Source organism: Culex pipiens, chromosome 3 (assembly GCF_016801865.2).
Source record: "Culex pipiens pallens isolate TS chromosome 3, TS_CPP_V2, whole genome shotgun sequence".
Classification (NCBI taxonomy): domain Eukaryota; kingdom Metazoa; phylum Arthropoda; class Insecta; order Diptera; family Culicidae; genus Culex; species Culex pipiens.
The window spans coordinates 142,593,734-142,605,700 of NC_068939.1; positions in this window are offsets into that span (position 1 = coordinate 142,593,734).

Sequence of the window (11,967 nt, forward strand, 5' to 3'; positions counted from 1 at the left end):
GCTTGGGAACGTGAGAAATTTCCAGCGTAATTACACCGGTTCGAACTGATAAGGCCGTAAATTTTCTTCCCCGTTGTGCACTGCAAACCCATAAAATGTAGTTTTCTTTCACGCCTCACCGCAAACGACGGTGAAGGTTGAGATTGCTGATCCTTGGAACCTCGTGGACTCCGAACCCGGGACTAGGGTTTCGAGGAAGGAAGGAAGAAAAAACATAATGTAGAAGCCGAGGTGATGGAAAACAAATATATTATTTTTGCGCTGCTTTTCTGGGGCGCGCCTGCATTTTGCTACACCACATTAAACTGCTATCAAAACTTCACGCCAATTCATCATGTTTGTAATAAGAAAATTATTATGATTAACTGCGCCGAGTTGAACTGAACCAGATTAAAGCTCTTTCAAGAGTTCATTTCCTTTTACCGGCCAGCGCTGAGCGTTTAGTTGGGCTTTCTGACTGATGGCTTGTGGTTTCCTGGATGTTGAAAAGTAAACTAAAGAAAATGTGATCATAGTTTAACCAAGTGTACGTTAAAAATGTCGGGTTACAATTCTACAAAGGATTAAATTCAAAAATTGCATCAATCGAAGAAACATTGGATCAAAATTTGAAAAGAACAAATGATGAGAAATCATTTATCTATTTTGAAAAACCGCAAAGGTTTTTTTGATTAACACTTCGAATTTTGTGATAAAAGTACCTAATTACTGAGAATTTTCAAAATACACCAAACCCCCGGTGTTTTGACACTTTTTAGTTTGTTCTTTGTTCTTTGTTCTTTGTTCTTTGTTCTTTGTTCTTTGTTCTTTGTTCTTTGTTCTTTGTTCTTTGTTCTTTGTTCTTTGTTCTTTGTTCTTTGTTCTTTGTTCTTTGTTCTTTGTTCTTTGTTCTTTGTTCTTTGTTCTTTGTTCTTTGTTCTTTGTTCTTTGTTCTTTGTTCTTTGTTCTTTGTTCTTTGTTCTTTGTTCTTTGTTCTTTGTTCTTTGTTCTTTGTTCTTTGTTCTTTGTTCTTTGTTCTTTGTTCTTTGTTCTTTGTTCTTTGTTCTTTGTTCTTTGTTCTTTGTTCTTTGTTCTTTGTTCTTTGTTCTTTGTTCTTTGTTCTTTGTTCTTTGTTCTTTGTTCTTTGTTCTTTGTTCTTTGTTCTTTGTTCTTTGTTCTTTGTTCTTTGTTCTTTGTTCTTTGTTCTTTGTTCTTTGTTCTTTGTTCTTTGTTCTTTGTTCTTTGTTCTTTTTCTTTGTTCTTTGTTCTTTGTTCTTTGTTCTTTGTTCTTTGTTCTTTGTTCTTTGTTCTTTGTTCTTTGTTCTTTGTTCTTTGTTCTTTGTTCTTTGTTCTTTGTTCTTTGTTCTTTGTTCTTTGTTCTTTGTTCTTTGTTCTTTGTTCTTTGTTCTTTGTTCTTTGTTCTTTGTTCTTTGTTCTTTGTTCTTTGTTCTTTGTTCTTTGTTCTTTGTTCTTTGTTCTTTGTTCTTTGTTCTTTGTTCTTTGTTCTTTGTTCTTTGTTCTTTGTTCTTTGTTCTTTGTTCTTTGTTCTTTGTTCTTTGTTCTTTGTTCTTTGTTCTTTGTTCTTTGTTCTTTGTTCTTTGTTCTTTGTTCTTTGTTCTTTGTTCTTTGTTCTTTGTTCTTTGTTCTTTGTTCTTTGTTCTTTGTTCTTTGTTCTTTGTTCTTTGTTCTTTGTTCTTTGTTCTTTGTTCTTTGTTCTTTGTTCTTTGTTCTTTGTTCTTTGTTCGTCACCCCCGTATTTGTACAAATAATACACCAAACCAAGTCTGCTCCAGTAGAATGGAGCACTTCCATTCGAGCAGTTTTTGTTTTTTTTTCTACATTGTATTTCTTATGGAGCGAACTGTCAAAAACTGCTCGACTGCGGGTGCTCCATAGAGTTATCTACGTGCGCATGTATTGCGTGTACGTACACGAAAAAAGTGAGGTTAAAATTTGTACCAGCCAGCAAAACAAATGGTGTGCTAGTGTGCGTGAGCACGGGCTTAGATAACTCTATTGCTGGCGGCGGTTGGACTCGCAATCTAAAGGTCGTCAGTTCGAACCCTGGGGTGGAAAGTTCCTTGGAGTAGAAAGAGGTTTGGATGCTCTCCTCATTCATGCCTTTGGACTCCTAGGTTCGAGCAGAAACTTTCAATAGAGACCACAGAAGACCTGGGGGTCGTTAAAGCGGATGTTTTTTTTTTTTGGGTAGCAAAACTAAAATTTTATGTAAAAAATAAGCAAATACAAAAAAAATCATATTTTTTTTAAATTAGAGGATCAAAACCATAGAGTTATCTACGTGCGCATGTATTGCGTGTTTGTACACGAAGGATTTTTAAGTTAAAATTTGTACCCGCCAGCAAAAACAAATGGCAAGCTAGTGTGCGTGAGATCGGGCTTAGATAGCTCTATAGAGTTATATACGTGTGCATGTATTGCGTGTACGTACACGAAAAAGATTGAGGTTAAATTTTGTACCCGCCAGCAAAACAAATGGAGTGCTAGTGTGCGTGAGCTCGGGCTTAGATAACACTATAGTAACATTGTCGAAAAATTGGAAAAAAAAATGCGGCGTTACCACTGTTGTATTACAAGCACTTACAAGTTCAAACTCGTGAACTAACGAATTTCAGGATTTTTTTGCCTTCTCCAACGAATTTTATGATAGGTCTATTCCCGTACTGCAGAATTCTGCAATTCTGCACAAAAACGGCAGCAAAGCGTTCCCGTACTTTTCTGCAACAAAAGTAACTTTTCTCTCAGGCAGAACTTCTGCAGTGAGAGAGGTAGAAGTTGCAGCAAAACCGTTCCCGTACTTTTCTGCAAGCTCTCTCTTCTCTTTCTTGTTGAAAAGTTACTGCAATTTGGTGTGATGGATGTTCACTACACGCCTCGCTACACGCTTACATAAAATCTGCAAGTTGGGTGAAATTAAGCATTTTATTATAAGTTGTAATAATAAATGATTTTGGGATAGTTTTTTAATTTCTGGTTTTATTGAGAACGATTTTTTTATGTAAACGATTTCAGGCTTAGTTCATTTTTGTAAATGATATAGCGATTTTTTTAGTGTTTATATTTTTACCTGATAAAACATTGATAACTTAAGCCATAGTGTGACAGCACGGCTAGTACCCCAACAAAAAATTGTACTAAAGAAACAAATTGTTTTAAAACACTTTTAAAAGACACATTTCTTTTGAGTTTAATAATTTCAAATAAATATTTGTTTAGGAATAATTTTTGATCTTCAATTGTTTTTGAATATACCTCAGAATATACTAAATATGTGTGTTAAATAACAAGTAAGTTTAATTGGCAAATAATAAAATATACCTTTAACGGTGCTACCAATTTGTATTCTTATATTAACCAAGAAAAAAATGTTATTTGTCGAAATTAAAATTCATAAATTCTTAAAATCTTAAATTCTTAAATTCTTAAATTCTTAAATTCTTAAATTCTTAAATTCATAAATTCTTGAACTTTTAATTTCTACGCCATCTTGAATCATAATAAATACACATTTTTTGAAGTCATATTTTAGGTTAGAAATTAAAATTTAGAGCATTTAAAGAATGAAAATTTTGAATGTTCCTATTTTATTTTTATTTGAGTTTTGAAAATGTTGATTTGCAGAATTTTTTAATTTTACTTGTATTTGAAATTATAATTTCTTTATGTTTCTATCTTATTATTTTCAACTGAGCTTTTGAATTTGTTGTGTTCTGAACTCATAAATATTAAAAAAAAACTTTGTTATTTTATTTTGAATTTTTTCAACCATTTTTTTATTTTGAATTTTTTAAATAAAGATTTTTTGAACTTCAATCATTTTGAAATATTTGGTTTTTAATTATTTGATTTTTTAAGCTTTGAATTTGTGATTTTTTGTTTTTTTGCATTTATAAATTGCATTTATAAATTTCTCAAATATCTGATTTAATGTTTTTTTAAATGTTTCTTGATGTGGAAATATTAGTTTTTTTATATTTTTAATCATGGATTTCTTAATTTCCAGATTGCTTAATTTATGTGTATCAAAATTTTTGAGTTTGTAATCATTTTTTTATTTGTCAATTTTACTGCTTCGCCGTTGTTATTTAATGTGACATCCAGTCATAATTTATTTATGTTATCCTGAATAATCTTTCAAACATTCTGCTACTAAACATGTATTTTTGGTCCCTTCTAAATTAAACCTTTGTTTGTCTTTTTTTCAAATCATGTTTATTAAACGTACCTGCCACTCTCATTTGTAAAATTGTTACCTAATGTAAATTCTTTAAGTTGTTTCTAATATATGATTTCTACCTAAGCATAATTAATTTCTAGTTACTTAATAAGTAATACATCCTAATTTTTCAAATAAAATATTGTGCTGCATTCCCATTGCATTGCAATGTCCCAGTTCTATAGGTAAACTTCTTTCAATTACTTTTTTTAATCAACCATTTTTTTTAAATATTTTGAAATAATAAAAAAAATAATACCCAATTTGAGTAACTCCACTCAACTGTGTACAATGTTGCAGAAAAAGTACTGCAACGCGCTACCCAGGCAAATTTTTTGCCGCTTCCCACATAGAAAAATGGGCGGAAAACGTCCAAAAAGCGGGGACGTTTTGCCTGAAAGCGGGCCCGATTTTCAGCACGCTTTTTCCCCTCGTTGTGGCCCATTGCGTGCCAGAATGCAACATTTAGGCGGGCGTTACGCATTTTGGCCGCTGTGTTACGCCCGTCTGTGGCACGCTTTTGGGCCCGTTTTGTCCACGATAACGGGCCTATAAATGGGGGACAGACGTGCCGGAAACCGGGCGGTTTTCTTCTTCCTGTTTATTCCGGATTTCTTGTTGGGGAGATTAAACAAAAATAAGGGAACAAATAAACACAACAGATTAAATTTTTTTATTCAATATAATCTTACTCTAACAACACAACTTAACCTAATGTTAACTAGCTCAGATGAATATAAGTTGGGTAAGTATGTTTACATAACTTTAAATAGGTCTTATCGGTTCTAATGGCTTAATTTGCTAAAACTAGTTGACAATATAAGGTAAAATTAAATTTAGTTGAATTTAACTAAATTTAGTTAAATTTAGTAAAGTTTGGCTTAATTAGATTAAATTTAGTCAAATTAAGTAAAATCAACCTAAATATAGTTAAATAAAGTAAAATTAAGTTGAATTAAGTTAAATTACGTAAATTAATTTTATATTAGTTTAATTTCGTTCAATTTAGATAAACATAGTTAAATATTGCAAAATTTGATTAAATTTGCGAAATTAAGTGATATTGCGTCAAATTAAGTAATACTAAGTAAAATTAAGAAAAAATAAGTTAAATTGACTTAAATGTAGTTAAATTGAGTAAAATTTGATTAAAATAAGTTAAATTTAGTAAAGTTTAATAAAATTTAGTTTAATTAAGTTAAAATAAGATAATTTAAGTTACTCAAAGTTACATAAAGTTAAATTTAGAGAATTTTATTAAAATTTGGTTAAATTAAGTAAAATTTGGTAAATTAAGTTAAATTTAATTAAGTTTAAATATATTACGTTCAATTAAGTTAGATTTACCTAAATTTATCTTAAAATAACTTAAATTTAGTTAAATTAAGTTAAACTAAGTAAGATTATGTTAAAATAAGTTAAACTAAGTGATTAAGTTCAATTCAGTTGAATTAAGTTAAATTAGGTTAAATTAAGTTAAATTGAGTTGAATTGAGTTAAACTAAATAAAATTTAGTAAAATATGGCTATATTTAGTTGGCTAAAGTTCAGTTGAGTTTAATAAAATTTAGCTAAGTAATGTATAATTAAGTTAAATTATCTAAAATTGAGTCAAATTATCTAAAATCAAGCGGAATAAAGTTTTAATTAATTTAGATAAATAAAGTTAAACTTAGTTAAATTGAGTAAAATTTACTTGATTTTATTTGTAAATTAAGTTTAAATAAGATTAATTAAATTTAATTTAATTGAATTTATTTAAATTTAGCTGAATTTTGAAAAAATATGTAATTTGGTTAAAATTACTTTAATTTTGTCAAGATTGGCTGATATTAGGTAAATTTAGTTGAGTTTTAAAAAATAGTTAAATTAAGTTAGATTAGTTTACATTAAATTAATAAAAGTTGAATAAAGTTAAATGAAGATAAGTTGAATAAGGCTTCATCAAATTAAATTGAGTTTAATTAGGTTAGAATATGTTAAATTAAGTTAAACGATGTTAAATAAATTTTAATTAAGTTAAATTTAGTAAAATTCGACTAAATTTGGTTAAATTTTGTAAATTTTATTTAAATTAAAAAATAAGTTTATACGTCAATATACTTCAATTTATTTCAAAAATCGTTAAATCAAGATAAAATAAGTATATTAATATGTAGTTAAATTTAGTTAAATTTTGCTAAAATTGGTAAAGTTTAGTTGAGTTTCATTAAATTTAGTTAAATTATGTGTAATTAAATAAAATTAAGTGAAATTATCTAAAATTTAGTCTAATTAAGTAAAATTTAGTTAAATAAAGTAGAATTAAGTAAAATTTAGTTAAATTAAGTAAATTTAAGTGAAATTAAATTTGATTTAGTATAATTTAGTTAACTTTTGTTTATTTTAGCTACCTTTTGTTAATTTGAGTTACCTTTTGTTAATTTTAGTTAAATTTGGTTAAATTCAGTTGTATTCAGTAAAATTAAGTTAAATTAAATTAAATTAAGTTAAATTAAGATAGATAAAGTTATAAAAAAAAAACGAAACTATTGGCACTACGCCCCCCGGGGCATGGCCTTCCTCTAACGTGGGATTTCTGCTCCAGCGCCTCTGACGAGACAGGAGAAACCGGGACCGACGTTTTACTTCACCATCCGATACAAGCTCAGTGGATAAGGCGGGAATCGAACCCGCGTCTCATAGCATCATCGGGATCGGCAGCCGAAGCCGCTACCCCTGCGCCACGAGACCCAGATAAAGTTATACTAAGTTTAAATAAGTTAAATTAAGTTGAAGTAAGTAAATTTATGTTAAATTTATTTAAATGTTGTGAATTTTATTTTCATTGAGTAATTTTGTGTTTAATTTTATTTCATAATACTTAATGTTTTATTTAAAATTAAGCTTAATTAAGTAAAATTTAGTTAAATTTAGTAATGTTTAAATAAATTTAGTAAAATTTTGTTTCATTTACTTAAACTTAAAAATTACTTGAATAAATTTGAATTTAGTTAAAATAGGTTAAATTTAGATAAATAAAGTTAAATCTAGTTGAATATAGTCAAATTTGGCTAAATTTAATAAAATTAAGTAACATTAGCCTATATTAAGTAAAATGAAAAAGAATTATCTAAGATTCAGTAAAAATGTGTTTTATCTATGATGGTTTAGTTATCTTTTGTTAATTTTATTTTAATTTAATTATTTTTTTGTTAAATTAAGTTAAACTAAGTTGAATTAAGTTAAATTAAGTTAAATTAAGTTAAACTTAGTAAGATTCTGTAAAATGTAGTAAAAATTGGTAATTTTTAGTCTAATTTGGTTAAACTTATTTTAATTAAGTTAAACTAAGTTTTATTAAGTTAAACTAAGTTTAATCAAGTTTAATAAAGTTGACCTAAGTTAAAAATGCTTAAAATTTGTAATTATTTTAAATATTTTTTTTAAATTTTGTTATAATTTGTTTAATTTTGTTAAATTTGGATTATTTTAGTTAAATAAAAATATATTAGGGTAATTTGAATAAAACAAATTGTAAAATGTATGAATTTAGTAACATTTAATTTAATTTATTTAAATTAAGTAAAATTTAGTGAATTTTAGCTTAATTTATTTAAATTTGGTTTGATTTAATTTAATTTAGTAAAATTAAGTTAAACCAACTTTAAATTTGTTCCATTCAATGAACTTTATTAAAATTTTATTTAGTTTAGTTGAATTTGGTTGAATTTAGTGAAATTTGGTAGTATGTAGGTAATTTAAGTTAAATTTGGTTGAATTTAATAAAATTAACTTTTATTAATTTACACTTACTTAGATTTTGTAAAATGTAGTAAAATAAAGTAATTTTTAGTTAAAATGGTTAAACTTAGTTAAATTTGGTAAAACTTAGTTAAATTAAGTTAAACTAAGTTTAATGGAATTTAATAAAGTAATTTAAGTAAAACTAAGTTTAATCAAGTTTAATGAAATTGACTTGAGTTAAAATTATTCAAAATTTGTGATTTTTTGCAATCATGTTTTTCTTCAATTTTTGTGATAATTTGTTTAACTTTGCTAAATTTGGATAATTTAAGTTAAATAAAAGTAAATTTAGTAAAATTTAATAAAACAAATTTATATATGTTTAAATTTAGTAACATTTAATTTAATTTATTTAAATTAAGTTAAATTTAGTAAAATTTAGTGAATTTTAGCTTAATTTATTTAAATTTGCATTAATGTAATTTAATTTAGAAAAAATGAGTTGAACCAACTTCAATTTAATTCAATTTAATAAACTTAAGTAAAATTTTGATAATTAATAAATTTGGTTGAATCAAGTTGATTTTGGTTGAATTTAGTTAAATTTGGTTGAACTTAGTTAAATTTGTCTGAATTTAGAAAATTTTAGTTAAATTTGGTTGAATTTAATAAAATTAACTTTTATTAATTTACACTTACTTAGATTTTGTAAAATGTAGTAAAGTTTAGTAATTTTTAATTAAATTTGGTATAACCTAGGTAAATTTAGTTAGACTAAGTATAATTGAGTTTAATAAAGCAATTTAAGTTTAAGTAAGTTAAATTAAGTTTAATTAAGTTAAATTAAGTCAAATTAAGCTAAACTAAGTGAGCTTAGTAAAATTTTAGTTAAAAAAATACTTTAATTAAATTATGTTGAATTAATTTAAATTTGGTTAATTTAAGATAAATAAAATTTCACTAGGTTAAATTATGTTGAAATAAGTAAAATAAAGTAAACTTAAAAAAAATGAAGTTGAATTATATTCAATTATGTTAAATTAAGTAAAATTTAAAAAATTAAGTTAAAAACAGTAAAATTAGGTAAAATTGAGTTAAATTAAGTTCAATTATGTAAATAAATAAAATTGATCAACATTCAATAAAATTAGTGAACATTTAATAAAATGATATAACATTTAATAATATTAAGTTAAATTAATTAAAGATATATTTAGAAAAATTAAGTTGAATAAAGTTATATTACGTTAAAATAAGCTGAACTAAGTTAAATATAGAGAAATTTAGTTTAATTAGGTTAAATCAAGTTTGATCAAGTTAAATTTGGTTAAATTAAGATAAATTAAGTTTTATTTAGTTAAATTAAGTTGAATTAAGCTAATTCCATTTGAATTTAGACGAATCAAATCAAACTAAGTTAATTTAAGTAAAATTTAGTAAAATTATGTTGAATTTAGTTGAATTAAGTTAAATTTGATTTATTCAAGATAAATTTAGTTTATTTGATTTTCATATGTCTATTTTTTAATAAAGTTAAATTTAGTTATATTAAGTGAAATTAAGTTAGATTTAGTTAAATTTATTTTAATTTTGAATTTAGATCAATTGAAATCAATTGAAAATCAGTTTAACTAAATGTAGCTCAATTTAAGTTAATTTAACTTTATTTAACTCAATTAATCTTTATATAACTTAATTTATTTTTATTTAACTTACTATAACTTAATTAAAAAAAAAAATAGACAAATTTTAATCAATTCAAATCAAATGAACTAAAATTTACTTGAATAAACCAAATATAACTTAATTCAACTAAATTTTACTAAATTTAACTTTATTTAACTAAGTTAAACGTTGATTAACTTAATTTAACTAAATTCAACTTGAATGAGCTTGATTCAGCTTAATTGTATTAAATGTTGCTTAATTACTTTAGAGAACTTTTATGTTTTTTTGTAAACTTATATTTTATTGAACTTCAAAGTGTTAGAAAATGTGTTCAGGTAGATATAAAACTTAAAAAACAGTATTTCAAAGTATCAATTAGAGTTTGAAAGTATTTCATAGTTCCGTCATCAGGGGTGACACATGTATTTGAAAGTTGTTATAAGTACCTCAAAGAATTTTAAGGTACCAGTAAGATTTTTTTGAATTTTTAACTACTCGAAGTTTTTTTTTGTTATTTATCATAGAGTTTTTCAGCCGACAGTGTAATACAGTATTTTTAAGTTATTTGAATTTTTTATTAAAATTTTAAAGTATTTCAAAGCATTTCAATGTATTGTTCAGTCATTTAAGTATTATTTATTCAAATTATTTTCAAGTAGTATTTTCAAGTACTAACAAGTATTTTCAAGAATTTAAAGATATTTGAAATTATTTTAAAGTATATCGATGTTTTAAATAAGTATTTTGAAGCATTGTAGAGTATATTCAAGTATTTGGAATAATTTTAACGTATTTTAAAATATTTGAAAGCTTATCATAGTTTTTGCTTATTTTTGAAAAAAATAAGCTATTCAAGGTTTTTAAAAAAATATTTGTTGTTGTGGTACTTCTGAGTATTTTGAGAATTTAAATTTTTGCCAAGTTTGTTTGAAATTTGAAAATTTTGTGTTATTGACTAGTGTAGTGTAGTTGCACGGGACTTGTTTTTATTCTGAGAGTTGACCAGTCTCATCTATATTAAACTGAGTCAGCTTCATGAGTGAGGCCATCTTCCAGTACTTTTCGGAGCCGCTTCAGCCGTTCAGAAAGCAACGTCAGTAATCGATCCGCGCCACGATTGAGACGCTCGTTCGATCGGGCAGCCCTGCACTCCAGAAGATCACTGATTCCAGCCGCCCTTAGTGTTCGTCCAAGTTCCTTGCTTCGACGTGAACGAGGCACTTCCATGCCTTGGCAGGGCCATGGTGGTCGTTTGGTCGCTTCGATGAGGCGGCTGCAAAGTTGGTTGTCCTATAGGCCAGGGCAATCATCTAAACCTTGTGACGGGAGAATAGAAGTTATGTAATGTTTTCGTTTAGAAGTTAAAATAAACTTGAATAACTACCTCAAATTTACGCATCACAGCGGAAACCTTCACCGGCATTCTGTCAACTTCCGGTAGAGCGCAGATTCGGATCGATCCGCGCCGCAATTTTGCTCGTTTTTACCTGGGTGCAGAATAGTGGTCCGCAAAGCGGCCTCAATTTAGAACTGTCAAAGCGGAACCAATTTACTGTTTGAAAAATGATGCCAAGAAGTGGCAAGTATTGTAACCGATCGCTTATATATTTTGGCAGGAATAAAAATTTGAGGGCGTCGAGCTTTTGAGGTATTCAAAGTCAACAAATCTTAAGAAAAGGGGATTGGCATAATTCGTCGCTAACATTTCAATGAGCGCTATGTCTCATGCAAAACCTATGTTTACGAATTGTTTACGACGAATTATCAGTTACTAATGGCACCTGCCAAATAACATTGAATAATCTTACTCCTGTATTATCACTGCGCTTCAAAGATACAGAATCTCGTAACTTCCATTCGGTTGCTCTTCTGGTTCACAAAATTCCTCCCACTTCTGACGCAATTTTTCATCACGTTGAAAACAAAGATGGACTATTTTGACCGCCCATCGTTTAGTCTACGAACAAAAAAAGTGCGATGAACTTAATTTTTCAGCGAAAACTTTATATTATCAGATCCAAAATAGTTCAAAACGAGTCACTTCAGCTGCAAAAAATATGTCACGCTTGAGCTTGAACAAAGCCTTCTACTTTGTCTATGTTTACAGCTTTAGTGCGGTTGTGTTAGTGAGGAGCAATGGGGATCATTCGGAAATCACGTTACGCATTCCGTCTTTTCAGCACCCAGGTTTTTACCTGGGTGCTGAAAAGACAGAATGCGTAACGTGATTTCCGAATGATCCCCACTGCTCCTCACTAACACAACTGCACTACAGCTGTAAACATAAACAAAGTAGAAGGCTTTGTTCAAGCTCAAGCGTGACATATTTTTTGCTGCTGAAGTGACTCGTTTTGAAC